Source organism: Vicugna pacos, chromosome 7 (genome assembly GCF_048564905.1).
Source record: "Vicugna pacos chromosome 7, VicPac4, whole genome shotgun sequence".
Classification (NCBI taxonomy): domain Eukaryota; kingdom Metazoa; phylum Chordata; class Mammalia; order Artiodactyla; family Camelidae; genus Vicugna; species Vicugna pacos.
In genome coordinates this window covers 63,289,979-63,305,499 of record NC_132993.1, presented here as the reverse complement: position 1 = coordinate 63,305,499, position 15,521 = coordinate 63,289,979, and the positions used below count along the sequence as shown (strand labels likewise).

Sequence of the window (15,521 nt, the reverse complement as noted above, 5' to 3'; positions counted from 1 at the left end):
ATAAAATCCATGATAATACAAAGGAAAATTACCAAACCACAAAAGGAAGAAGAAAGGAACAAAGAGGATATACCAATTCAACTGCAAAGATAAGTTCAAAATGGCAATAAACACACATCTATCATTAATTACTGTAAATGTTAATGGACTAAATGCTCCAGTCAAAAGACATAGAGTGGCAGAGTGGATAATAAAGCAAGAACCTTCAATATGCTGCATACAAGAGACCCACTTTAGGGAGAAGGACACATATAGATTGAGAGTGAAAGGATGGAAAAGGATAGTCCATGCAAATGGAAAAGCCAAAAAAGCAGGTGTTGCAGTACTGATTTCAGACAAAATAGACTTTAAAACAAAGGCCATAAAGAAAGATAAAGAAGGACGTTTTATAATGATTAAAGGAGTGATACAAGATGAAGATATTACACTCGTTAATATATATGCACCCAATATAGGAGCACCTAAGTACATACAAGAATTACTAACAGAGATAAAGGGGGATATTGATGGGAATACAATCATAGTTGGAGATTTTAACACTGCATTAACATCACTAGACAGATCTTCCAGACAGAAAATAAACAAGGCAATAGAGAAATTAAATACTACAATAGAAAAACTAGATTTGGTGGATATTTTCAGAGCTTTACACCCCCAAAAAATAGAATATACATTCTTTTCAAGTGCACATGGAACATTTTCCAGGATCGATCATGTACTTGGACACAAAAGAAACCTCAACAATTTTAAGAAGATAGAAATTATCTCAAGCATCTTTACTGACCACAATGCCATGAAACTGGAAATCAACAACAGAGAAACAAAGGAGAAAAAAAGAAAAGCATGGAGATTAAACAATATGTTATTGAAAAAACAATGGATCAATGATGAAATCAAAGCTGAAATTAAAAAATACCTTGAGACAAATGATAATGAAAGCACAACCACTCAAAACCTATGGGACACAGCAAAGGCAGTGCTAAGAGGGAAGTTTATAGCGATACAGGCCTTTCTCAAAAAAGAAGAACAATCTCAAATAAAGAAGTTAACCCACCACCTGAATCAATTAGAAAAAGAAGAACAAAAAGCCCCAAAAAGCAGCAGAAGGAAGGAAATAATAAAGATCAGAGAGGAATTAAATACAATAGAGATTAACAAGACCATAGAAAAAATCAACCAAACCAAAAGTTGGTTTTTTGAAAAAGTAAATAAAATCGACAAACCTCTGGCCAAACTCACAAAGAAGAAAAAAGAGAGAGCACAAATTAGCAAAATAAGAAAGGAAAATGGAGAAATTACAACAAACAAAATAGAAATACAGAATATCATACGAGAATATTATGAAAAACTATATGGAACCAAACTGGATAACCTAGAGGAGATGGACAAGTTTCTGGAAACATACTGTCCACCAAAACTGAATCAAGAAGAAACTGAACACTTGAACAATCCGATCACTAGAAAGGAAATAGAAATAGCAATTAAAAACCTCCCTACAAATAAAAGTCCAGGACCGGACGGCTTCACCGGGGAATTCTACCAAACATACAAAGAAGAACTCATACCAGTCCTTCTCAAACTCTTCCAGACGATTGAAAAGGAGGGAATACTCCCAAACTCATTCTATGAAGCCACCATCACCCTGATACCAAAACCAGGCAAAGACACTACAAAAAAAGAGAATTATAGGCCAATATCACTGATGAACATAGACGCCAAAATCCTCACCAAAATTTTAGCAAATAGAATCCAACAACACATAAAAAAGATTATACATCATGACCAAGTGGGGTTCATCCCAGGGACACAAGGCTGGTTCAACATACGCAAATCAATCAACGTAATACATCACATCAACAAGAGAAAGGACAAAAACCACATGATCATCTCAATCGATGCAGAAAAAGCATTTGATAAAATTCAACACCCATTTATGATAAAAACTCTCACCAAAGTGGGTATAGAGGGAACATATCTCAACATAATAAAAGCTATATATGACAAACCTATAGCCAGCATAGTTCTCAACGGTGAAAAACTCAAAAGCTTCCCACTAAAATCTGGGACAAGACAAGGATGCCCACTATCACCACTCCTATTCAATATAGTCCTGGAAGTCCTAGCCACAGCAATCAGGCAAGAGAAAGAAATAAAAGGGATCCAAATTGGAAAAGAAGAGGTAAAAGTGTCATTATATGCTGACGACATGTTACTATATATAGAAAACCCTAAAAGGTCCACAAAAAAGCTACTAGAGCTGATCGAAGAATTCAGCAAGGTAGCAGGTTACAAAATTAATGTTCAAAAATCAGTTGCCTTTCTTTACACTAACGATAAATCAACAGAAAAAGAAAGTAAAGAAACAATCCCCTTTAAAATAGCACCCAAAGTAATAAAATATCTGGGAATAAATCTAACCAAGGAGGCGAAAGAATTATACACAGAAAACTATAAACCATTGATGAAGGAAATTAAAGACTTTAAAAAATGGAAAGATATTCCATGCTCTTGGATTGGAAGAATCAATATTGTTAAAATGGTCACACTGCCCAAGGCAATCTACAGATTTAATGCAATCCCTATCCAATTACCCAGGACATATTTCACAGAACTAGAACAAATCATAATAAAATTTATATGGAACCATCAAAGACCTAGAATTGCTAAAGCATTACTGAAGAGAAAGAATGAGGCTGGAGGAATAACTCTCCCAGACTTCAGACAATACTATAGAGCTACAGTCATCAAGACAGCATGGTATTGGTACCAAAACAGACATATAGACCAATGGAACAGAATAGAGAGCCCAGAAATGAACCCACAAACTTTTGGTCAACTCATCTTCGACAAAGGAGGCAAGAATATACAATGGAATAAAGACAGTCTCTTCAGTAAATGGTGTTGGGAAAACTGGACAGCAGCATGTAAAACAATGAAGCTAGAACACACCCTTACACCATATACAAAAATCAACTCAAAATGGATTAAAGACTTAAACATAAGACAAGATACAATAAACCTCCTAGAGGAAAACATAGGCAAAACATTATCTGACATACATTTCAAAAATTTTCTCCTAGAAGAAATAAAAGCAAGAATAAACAAATGGGACCTAATGAAACTTACAAGCTTCTTCAGAGCAAAGGAAACCAGAAATAAAACAAGAAGAAAACCTACGGAATGGGAGAAAATTTTTGCAAGTGAAACCGACAAAGGCTTGATCTCCAAAATATATAAGCAGCTCATACGACTCAATAAGAGAAAAATAAACAACCCAATCCAAAAATGGGCAGAAGACCTAAACAAGCAATTCTCCAAGGAAGACAGTCAAATGATCAAAAAGCACATGAAAAAATGCTCAATATCACTAATCATCAGAGAAATGCAAATCAAAACTACAATGAGGTATCACCTCACACCAGTCAGAATGGCCGTCATTCAAAAATCCAAAAATGACAAATGCTGGAGAGGCTGTGGAGAAAGGGGAACCCTCCTACACTGCTGGTGGGAATGCAGTTTGGTGCAGCCACTATGGAAAACAGTGTGGCGATTCCTCAAAAGACTAGGAATAGACTTACCATATGACCCAGGAATCCCACTCCTGGGCTTGTACCCAGAAGGAAATCTACTTCAGGATGACACCTGCACCCCAATGTTCATAGCAGCACTATTTACAATAGCCAAAACATGGAAACAACCTAAATGTCCATCAACAGGTGACTGGATAAAGAAGAGGTGGTATATTTATACAATGGAATACTACTCAGCCATAAAAACCGACAACATAATGCCATTTGCAGCAACATGGATGCTCCTGGAGAATGTCATTCTAAGTGAAGTAAGCCAGAAAGAGAAAGAAAAATACCATATGAGATCGCTCATATGTGGAATCTAAAAAACAAAAACAAACAAACAAACAAAAACAAAGCATAAATACAGGACAGAAATAGACTCATGGACAGAGAATACAGACTTGTGGTTACGGGGGGGGCCGGGTAGAGGGTGGGAAGGGATAGACTGGGATTTCAAAATTGTAGAACAGATAAACAAGATTACACTGTATAGCACAGGGAAATATACACAAAATGTTATGATAAATCACAGAGAAAAAAATGTGACAATGAGTGTGTATATGTCCATGTATGACTGAAAAATTGTACTGAACACTGGAATTTGACACAACACTGTAAAATGATTATGAATCAATAAAAATGTAAAAAAAAAAAAAAACACAATTTCTGTGGATCAGAAATCCAGATGTGAATTAGCTGGGTCCTCTGCTTCATGGTCTCTCATGAGGCTGTAATCAAGATGTTGGTCAGGGCTGGCATCTCAACTGAAGGCTCAACTGGGGAAGAATTCAATTCCAAGCTCATTGACATGGCTATTGGCAAGAACAAGGGTTGTTGACCTGAATTATTCACTGACTGTTGACCAGAAGTCACCCTCAGCTCCTTGCCTTGTGGGTCGCTTCACCATTGCAATTTATTTCATCAAAGCTGGCATGAGAAAGAAGGTCTGCTAGGAAGTCACAATCTTTTCCAGCTTAATCATAGAAACAACATCCCCTCAACCTTGCCATATTCTATTGTTTAGAAGCAAGTTTCTTAAGGGGAGGGAAATTCACAAGGCCATGAATACTTGGAGGCAGAGATCACTGGGGTCCATCACAGAGACTACAGACTACACTTGGGGATTAAGAAATCAACAAGGTCAAAAAAGGGAAAATGAGAAAGGCGACCATCATTTTCTCAACTTTTTTAGGACAGCAGGCCTAAACAGTATCCGTCAGCCACTAGATTGCTCCCAGGAGAGGTGATAAAGAAACTAGTTATGAGGTAGAAAAAAGACAATCCAAGAAGGATTTCAAGTCAGTTTGGCAATAGCTTCTAAAGATTATAACAGGGAAAAAAAGATTAAGCCAAGTTATTTTTTAATATTCTTAGCTCAGCCATAGCAGCACTATTTACAATAGCCAAAACATGGAAACAGCCTAAATGTCCATCAACAGGTGACTGGATAAAGAAGATGGGGTATATTTATACAATGGAATACTACTCAGCCATAAAAACTGACAACATAATGCCATTTGCAGCAACATGGATGCTCCTAGAGAATGTCATTCTAAGTGAAGTAAGCCAGAAAGAGAAAGAAAAATACCATATGAGATCGCTCATATGTGGAATCTAAAAAACAAAAACAAACAAACAAACAAAAATAAAGCATAAATACAGGACAGAAATAGACTCATGGACAGAGAATATAGACTTGTGGTTACCCGGGGTGGGTAGAGGGTGGGAAGGGATAGACTGGGATTTCAAAATTGTAGAATAGATAAACAAGATTACACTGTATAGCACAGGGAAATATACACAAAATGTTATGATAAATCACAGAGAAAAAAAATATTCTTAGCTCAGAATTAACTTACTAAAAAGACTTTTAGCAGTATTGCAACAAAAACACAAAAAGAAAAAAAAATATTTTGGAAAATATACTTGTCCTTGAAATAACAATGAAAACATATAATAAGCAATTGCTTATGGAAATTTCTTAAGAACAGAATGCTTCCAAATTCTGCCATCTTGTAAATTATCCCAAACATTGATTTTTTCTTTTAAGTAGAAATAAGGGCAAGGACAACTTTCCTGGGCTTCTCAAAAAGCATCTGTAACTATGCTCATAGTCTTCCTTTTTTCCTTTCTCTTTTCATGTCTTTAACTTTAGAATTACTTGAGTGCTGCTGTATTGGACTAAAAGCCTTATAATTTCAATTTTGAAAAATAAATAAAAGCACACAAATCTAATAATAATATATCAATATTGATTCATTAGCTATAACAAATGTACCACACGAATGTAAGATGCTAATAATCATGCAAACTAGGTGTGGGGTATATGGAAACCTCCTTTAATATCTTTATAATTTGTCTGTAAATCTAAGCTTGTTCTAAAAATAATGGTTATATTAAAAAAAAAATACAAATCCCCAAATAAACAGGTTAATGGAAATGAAAAAAAAAATAGACAGCATGGGGGGAGGGTATAGCTCAAGTGGTGGAACACATGCTTAGTTAGCATGTAAGAGGGTCCTGGGTTCAATCCTTGGTAACTCCTCTAAAAATAAATAAACAAACAAACCTAATTACCACCCTCCACAAAAAAATTAGACAATGTAGACTCTCTAATATCCCTTCTTTATATTGGCAAAGACTTTCATTGCTTTAGAATAGGTGCTCAGGCTGGGACTTGATATCACAGAGACTCCTGTCCTGGGACCTCAGCTGCAGCAGGACCTTCAGAGGACAGAGTACAGATTCAGATTCAAATATCTGAAAACACACCTTCTGTTAAAAAAAAAAAAAAAAGGCTAACTCTTCATTCCCTAAGCCAGCAATCTGGAATAATAGCCTAGGGATCCCTTCCTAGAAAAATACCCAAGGGATGGTAAAAGCTATATGCACTGAGCTGTTGCTCCCTGTGTTATTTACAACTTTGGAAAAATTAGAAGCAACTAAGTGTTTAACTACAAGAGAATGATTAATTGTCTTATGGCAATCTACTGATTGAAATATTATGCAGTCATTAAATGATGATTATGAAGATTATGTTACATGAGGGGAAAAGTTGATGATACATTTATGACATAAGATGGGTATTTTTAAAATCAAAACACAAAGGTATATATAGTATATATAGTATATAAACGTAACTTTTGTCTGTCACCACCCAAAGTGTCCAGATTATTATTCTTACAACTCCCCCTCCTCTCGGATGTCTTTTACAAGTATCTATTACATACCAGGCAATGTTCTTTTTTTCCCTGTGCTATATCTTGAAAGCAGACTCTTGACACAGAGTTATAGCAAATGCTTTGAATAACAGCACAACCTGACCCACATCAGATATGAGAGGCATCTGGCAGACAAAGTGGCTGGTGAAATGAAAGCAGGTCTTCCTGCCCCATAGCAACAGCGTCCTCTTTTCCCAAGCCATGCTGTGGGTCTAAGGGGAAAATCTTTATTCAATTATCCATTCAGCAAACATTTACTGAACATCTACTAGGTGCCAGGCAATTTGCAAAATGTTGGTGATCCAATGGTGAGTAAAATGGACAAGGCTCTTGTCTTCATAAAACTTACAGTCTACTGTGAAATACAAATAACCCTACCAATATGTATAGCAGAAAATCATGTTCCTACTATGAAAGAAAATACAGAGTCCTATGAAAGAATATTATGAGAGGACCTAATTTATATGGAGATTAATTTTTGCTCAAGGATATAGCACATATCAAGTACTATTTTTGTGGGCTGTTTGTTAACATGAAAATGTTGGGGACAATGTGAGCCTTAAATGTCCATTCATCTCATTCACAAAGATTTACAATACAGTCTTGCTGTGGGTCTTCCAAGTACAGAACCATGCACTTCCCTAACTTAGTTTTCTTATATTGCCACTAAATGCTCCAGATTCTCGGCAGAAACATTCTCATCCCACTTCTTCTAGAGCTGACCTCACATTTAATCTTGGAAAAGATTTCACTGCCCACTATAGGCCTAAATCCTTTCTTTCTGTTTTCACTCTACACACACACGCATGAAATAAGAAAGGGAAAAGGTATAAACAGCTGCAAAATACCAGATGTGTAGAACATTTATAGCTGGTCAACCTGGCATGTGCACCCCCCTTTACCTGGAATGACCCTAATATTCATTTGGGAATCTACCCCTTCCCCACTCTTAGGCTGGTGTGCTGGATGGGACAATCTTTCCAGCTCCATGGGTGAAGCATATATTTCAGCCCAAAGTCAACCTGGCTCTTGTTCAGAGTCAAGTATGTGACATACGCCAGTCCAACAGAAGCATATCTCAGGCCTTGTGCTAAGAACAATGGGATAAAGGCTTTTGCTCTATTTCACTGGTTTTAAAGCTAGAAGGGGATTTGTCTAGAAACTTTTGACATCTGTCTTATAATTACAAAGAGAGGGCTTGAGAACAGACTGAACACACAAAAAAACTATGCTGAAAGATGGAGAAAGGAGAAATAGACCCTGATAATACTTTGAGCCCCAGACTCTAGGCCAGTTTTCCCTCGTACATCCTGCATCTAGTCCACAGCAAATACTCTCAGTATTCTTTGCACAACATACACTGGAAAGAGAGGTCAACCAACACAGCCACCTCTCCTTCACTCCTGCAGTCAGAGCATCTAGTAGGCTGGTCTCTGCCTTTTAGATAGTCTGTGTAATCACCAGACACCAGTCCACTATATTCTCTTAACCACAGGGGACACATAACAATTTCTCCACATCATTTGTTAAAACTTCTCTCTCTTGATCTGAGATGAAGAAAGAAACACCCCTCCAACCCACCTTCTTGGAGACGGGACTCACCACAACTCTCTCCAAAGAAATCTTTACAAATCCTGAAACCACCTCTACTCTGTCAACATTTTCATGACCCTTTTGTGGGCTGGGGATTTAAGAATCAATCATGTAACCAGTTCTCAGTTTACTACTTTGGAAATTCTGCATAAGAATCACCTTCTCCTGTAGAATGCAGCATCAACTGTATCTTTGGATCTTGGCCAAATATCCATTTTAATATTGTTACACATGTGAACATTACCCATCACAAATTTTGGAAGGGGAGAAAACTGAAAACTGCTTCAATATTTTCACATTTCCTACAGAGCCCAAAATGAGAAGTCTGACCCTGAGATAATCAGAGACAAGAACTAAGACCATATTATTTAGTATTCAGGGAAATTTGAAGGGTTTAGAGGAAAGCAATCAAGATGATTAAGGAGTAAAAAAATTAAGGATAAAGGTATTATGGTCTCCTGAAAGTAAATACCCAACTGTAACCCTAACATATAAAAATGTCTACACTCAAAGGGAGTGTGTCAGGCTAGTAACAAGTTTGACTTGGCAGTAACAGAACAAATGAACCTAAATTCTAGCAGAAAGAGTTATTAAATATTTTAATGGGTCACCAATGGAGGCCATAGGTCCTTCTTTGAAGTTATTTTTAAAAATAGAAAACTCTCTTTAAAATGGCTTAGCAGAAAAAAAATTGCTGTAAAACAGGGTGTGATCTCTTTAACATACTGTGAATCTTTTGCATGTATGGCCATTGTTGATTCTCCTATGCTAGATTCTCCAGATCTCTTATTGGTGCCCTTTGCTGTAATCTCCATCCTTTAATCTTAGGTATCTCCTGTGTCTTGACATCCTGTACAAGGAAATTTCTGGTTAGTTTCTGACACTGTCTCAGTTTAGAACAAAATGTGAAGACAAATTCTCCATCCATAACCGAAACATAACACTTGCCTAGATTTATGGCTTTGAAAGACCTTGAGATGTTTTCTCATTTGTGCCACCCACAGAATTTCCTTCTAAAGTTTGGACTTAGTTTTAACAACCTATAGAATTCTGTAGTTGGAGAGGAAGCCTTCAAAGATTTTGAGACTCTGCCAGTTCCTGGAAGGTTTTTATTGGCTGCAAGTTATGACTGAAATTATTTACTTGCTATTCAGTTTAATATGTTAAGAGAGATTTCTAAATAGGCTGCCTCAGGCTTTTCAATGCTACCTAGAATAATGATGTAAAAACTGTACAACAGTGTGAGAGACAAAAGATAAGTTTAGAGAAAAACAGCTCCAATAACCCAGAGAATTTTTTTAATAAATCCTTCTGTGTTTCTGTCACATATATTTTCCTGCTGCCTTCAACCTTAGTATCTATTATCCGTGCATATGGAGTCTCCAAGAGTGGCTAAGGAATTCTGGCATCCATGTGTGTGTGTGTGTATGTGTAATATTTGCATCTGTACATAACATGCATAAGAGCTGGTGGCACACAAGACATATCATACCTCCTCCAAACCAAAATGAAGATGAAAACAATATTTTTGAGAAGGAAAGTAATATAGATAACTGCTACATCAAACTCCCAGCTTACTGCTCCTTTCATCATGCTAAGTCCCCGCAGCAAATTTATGCCCAGCACCACAGACTATTTTTTTCTCTATTGCAGGAATTCTGAGTTTCCACATGTGAAAGCAAAAGATATCATGCATTCACAATGTAAAAACCTTCATGTGTAGGAAAATGCAGTATTTGTCATTGTCTTCAACAGAACCGAAAAGGTCACACAGGAGAGGATTTTTAAGAAAACTATGATAAGGTTTTGACTGAGAACATTTAGTGATCCAATCTGATATTTCTGCAAGATCTAATTCCTAGGGCCAAGGCATCATTCCAATGAATCAAGTTGAAAAGAAAAGAGGCTTATTTTTATAATCCATCTTTCCTCAGTAAGGTTGGTTTCCATAGCCACAGGCTTGTCAGCCAGCTGGTTTGGTTAATGATGACCCTGGGGAGGCAACAATGTGGGTCTCCATTTCTCCATCTCTATTTGCAAAACACAGCCAAATTGGTTCTAGAAGTTGTCTGAGTAGGAGACTGTTTCCCCAAAGTGGCTAACACTCTCTGATCAGCAGCAACTTCAATAAAAGGGGCAGACAGCAATTCTTGGTTTGTCTCCAATCCAGTACTCTCTTAGGGAGCAGTAATGGAGTCACGGAATTCCCCTCAGTCTGAGGAGAAAGAAAAACAAATCCGTCATCCTATCAAACAACTCGGATGTTTTTCCATTAATATTCAGGGGTCCGAGGGTTTCTGAACCTTAGCTACCTCATCTATAAACAGAGATTTACTCAGTCTCTTCTTTTCCAACAAGCTGCTCCTGCTGCCTGACCTAACAATTTCTGTTCCACCATAAAAACTTCTCGTGCTCATTTCTGCCCCACTTCTCTTTTTCCAATGCTGGCTACAGAACAAAGCGCTAGTACCCAGTAGGACATGCTTTTGGTTTATTAAGTCAAAAGCTAAATGATTTCACTTTATAGCTCACTCTTTTAGCCCTAGCCTGATGTGGAACCAAACACTCAAGACACAGAACACTACATCTGTTAGAAGTGCTTCCCATTTCAAGAACACAGCAAGAAGTCTTGGCTGATGCTGCTGACCTTCCAAGCTACTATCCAGTTTCTCTCCTTTTCTTGCCAAATTTAATTATATGGTCTACACAACACCACCTCTCTTACTATCACCAAACTGTCACCGAATTCTTTTTTAAATATCTGAGATTAAACTGCCAACACCACTGAAATATTTCTCCTGAAGGTCACAAGTGACTAAGTCAAGGCTAAAACTGATGAACTTTTCTCAGTCTTCATTATTCTTGATCTTTTTTCAGCATTTGGCACAGTCAATGACCTCTTGTTTTTGAAACTATCTTCTCCCTTGGATTCTGTGACACTGTCTTACCCAGATGTCCTGTTCTGTGTCTGCTCCTTCTCCATCTCCCTCTGGCTTAACCTTCACCTCCTAAGTACCCAAATGTGTGTTTTCCCAAGGCTCTGACCTCTGTTCTCCAATCTCTTACTCTATGCCAGATCCCTCTAAAAATTCATCTAACTTCCATGTCTTCAACTATCATCTCTATATTGATAACCTCCAAGTAGACAACTGTGACTCTGAAGTCACAACTCTGAGTTCTCATGGCTCCGTAGATTTGTCTGCTGGGAATTTTCCCCTTAAACATTCTATTCTAACTTTTAAATACACATACCCAATGCTGAAGGCTTTACCTTCCCAGGCCCCAAACTAGTTAACTGTCCACAACTTCTCTATTTGGTCAGTAGAACACTGACCTAGAGATCTAAAAACACTCACTTTACACTTCATGTAGTAAGTATGAGTTGACGACCTCTTCTATGCCAGGCAGAATACTAAGTTCTAGGAACACAAAGATAAGGCCCAATCCTTGTTCTCAAAGAGTTTCCCCCTCTACTTCCTCTATAACATATTTATCTCATAATCCTTTTAAATTGAGATTATAATATTTTCCCCAAAACCATCTCCTCTTTAAACTTCACTTTTTCTGCATGTATCTACCTCACTTGGCTTCCTACTTAAACTCAAAGTTCTAAAGCAATCCTTCGTTTCTTCTTCCTTTACACCTTACTGGTTTCTAGGTTCTATCAGACTTCCTTCATAATATTACTCAGACTCAATAGTAAACATTTACTAGGTGTCTGACAATTGCTAAGCACTGTGCTAAGCAAAAAGCACATAATGATAAATAATACACAAAGTCTCTGCCTTCAACAACTTCAGAGTTAGTGTAAGAAAGAGACAGGTAAACTAATTAATTACAGTGAAACAGGGTAAATATTATAGTGGGCCTAAAAGAGAGGCCCCTAATCTGACCTGGAATCAAGGAAGGCTTCCCAAAGAAAGTGACACTTCCCAAAGAAAGTGACACATGCTGTTAGCCTATCAGACTGGGACATTCCAGACAGGAAAACGACAAGTAGTTCAACAGAGCTGAAGCATGAACACAGGGAGTAAAAATAGGTCGCATTAAACATAAGTGACATGGTGTGTTACAAGCTGAATTGTGTCCTCCAAAAAGATATGTTGAAGTTCTAGCTCCAAGTACTTGTTAATGTGACTTTATTTGGAAATAGGGTCTTGGCAGATGTAATCAAGTTAAGATGAGGTCATTAGGATGGGCCCTAATCCAAGATGACTGGTGTCCTTATAAGAGGAAAATGCCATAAGAAGACAGACATACACAGGGAGAACACCATGTGATGGTGGAATCAGAGACAGAAGTTCTGCAGCTGCAAGCCAAAGAATACCTGGGGTTACTAGACAAAAAGGCCAGGAAGTATCCTTCCCTAAAGGATGGCCCTACCAACACCCTGATTTCAAGTTTTTGGCCCCCAGAACTGTGAGAGAATAAATTTCTTCACAGTGAATTTTTTTAAACCAAAGTAATAAAATTTACATTTCACACCACTAATATTTCCCTGCTTCTGTCCATCTCATTCTTACCCATCCTTCAGTCCTAGCCTAACTTTCATTTCCATGAAGCCTTTTGTCCTTAATAGAATGTCTGATTCCATTTCACCAACACTTACTGAGCACCTGTCATATCCGATACATTATGCTAGATGGTACAGACAAAACAAAGATTTTTAAAAATCCAAAACTATGCTTCCTTTCACCAAAGAGTTTACAAACCAGCAACAGAAAACACATCCTTTCAATCAACAGATGTGTGTTTAGTGCTCCTACGTGTCCAGCAGAGTTCTAGACTTTGATGCAACAGTGACTAAAACAAACAAAAATGCTGCCCTAATGGCACTTACATTAGGTGGGGGGCAGGCAGGAGCAGGGAAGAGACTATAAAACAAACAAACAAAAAAAAACAGTTTAAAACATACAGGAGTACATCTGAATGTGGTAAGTGCAACAAATAAAGCAAGAAAGGGAAATAGGAAGTGCTGGAATATGTTCTCCAATGATCCCTACATCTTTGCACCCAAAAGTAGATGCATTGAACTTAAATGGTGAAAGACTGAATAGTTTACCCTTATAATCAAGAAAAAGAAAAGAATGTCCATTTTCACCACTTCTATTCAACATTTACTGCAGGCTTTAGCTATGGTAATTAGGGAAGAAAATGAAATGAGGCATCTGTATTGGAAAGCAAGAAATAAAACTTGCAGATAACATGCTCTTGTATCTAGAAAATCCTAAGGGATCCATTAAAAAACTATTAGATCTAATAAACAAGTTCAGTAAGGTTGCATAATACAAGATCAATATATAAAACTCAGTTGTATTTCTATACAGTTGTAATGAGATCAAAAGTGAAATCAAGGATATAATTCCATTTATAATATTAGCAAAAAATAAAATACTTAAGAATAAATTTAACCAAAGGAATGTAAAACTTCTACCCTATTGTATACCAGAAACTAACATAACATTATAAATCAACTATATACTTCAATTAAAAAAACTTCCACTCTAAAAACTACAAAATATTGCTAAAAGAAATTAAAGAAGATCTAAATAAGTGGTAATACAGCAATGTTCATGGATTGAAAGACTTAATATTGTTAAGATGACTTTAGTATACAAAGTGATCTACAGATTCATCAAAATCTCTATCTAAATCCCAGCTGGCTTCTTTACAGAAATTGACAAGCACATGTTCTCTGTATTTGTGTCTGTATCTGTGGGCATAGATCTGTGTTTGTGAGACTGGTGTGTAAGAGGTGTGTGTGGATTTGTGTGTGTGCATGCCTGTGTTCATGTCATTGACATGTCAACATGTGCATGCACATGAACGTGTGTGTGTGTGTGTGTGCCTGTATAACTCTGGCTGGGGTGTGAATAGGCTCCCAGGGGAGGTCTGGACTATATATATAGTGTATATATATATATGTGTGTGTGTGTGTGTGTGTGTGTGTGTGTGTGTGTGTGTATATATAGTGTATATATGTGTGTGTGTGTGTGTGTGTGTGTGTGTGTGTGTATACATATATATCTTTTCCCCTACATTTCAACCTATACAAAACAAGAAAATTTTAAGTGTCTGAATTTAGGAAACAATAAACCAACAAATTCTATATTTGTTGTGTTCTCACTCTTTTTTAAAAGTTTGTATTTAAGTCACTTTTAATTTATTTCTTCAAAATAACTGCATAGCTATTTATCCTTGATATTTAACCACCCAGAGATTTAAGTGTCAGGGGTTTTTTTGTTTTTTACATTATCTACACCTAGAAAGGAAAACAACAGCAAAAGCAGATGTTTTCAAATACTCATGCCAATTTAAGGGATCTTACTAACATCCTGATGCGATTTTGACTCAAGTAGCCGAACTACCTTGTATGTTATGAAATTCCAAATGTTGGCATTTTAATCTGTACTTAAGAAAAAGCACTAAATAATTCATGTTTACACTTCTTTCAAATTGTATGTGCTTAGAGTCTAATAGTCTCTTCAAAAGCCAACAGAAAAACAGCAAGATTTTGTATATGAGACGTGTGTTCCAATGGCAAGTATTTATTGGCTGATCTTGTGCTTTTGTTTTACTGTTACCATCACTGTGCTATCATTCACAAAAGTGTTTTCCTACTCTACAGCCAGTGCCTGGTACAGTGGAAAATATAAATGTGACTCTCATTTGCTCACTGAATATTTCCAACTGAAGAGGGAATATTTTGTCTCCTTGATCTCAGTACTGTTTTTTGGTTTGTTTAGTTTTTAGCTAGGATAAAGCAAATAATCTTGGAAAGATGGACTAGGTTGTAATTTTTTTTCATAATGAAATATACAAAGTGAGTACCTAAATTTCTAAATCAGCCATTGTGCATATCTTCTGCTAGTGTTCTAAAAGCTCAAACATTGGGGGGAGGGGCGGGAATCTAGAAAGAATGGCATGTTTCAAAGGGATTCAATTATAATGAACATTCATCTTTGGCATTTTCATACTTCATTTGAGAAAGATAACTTTCTTACCACACCCTAAATGAAACCAGTTTTTGTCCCATGACCTTAACTTCAAGCATATCATTCTCTGACCAGTGCCATACCCAACAATCCTGCAGCATGACACCTTCAGTCCATTGATCCTACCACCTTTTCACTAT

General features: G+C 36.9%; 1 protein-coding gene across 6 annotated transcripts in view; it reads right to left on the bottom strand.

The window, feature by feature from the left end:
- Nucleotides 1-15,521, bottom strand: part of MTERF1 (mitochondrial transcription termination factor 1) — a 415,935-nt gene that overhangs the window by 361,605 nt on the left and 38,809 nt on the right. For 3 of the 6 annotated variants that reach the window (XR_012074507.1, XR_012074511.1, XR_012074510.1), the window contains one exon: nt 9,113-9,236. The exons of the other annotated variants lie outside the window; for them this stretch is intronic. The gene's annotated coding sequence lies outside the window, so the exon portion shown is untranslated. The remainder of the gene's footprint in view (nt 1-9,112; nt 9,237-15,521) is intronic. 6 annotated transcript variants of the gene reach the window in all.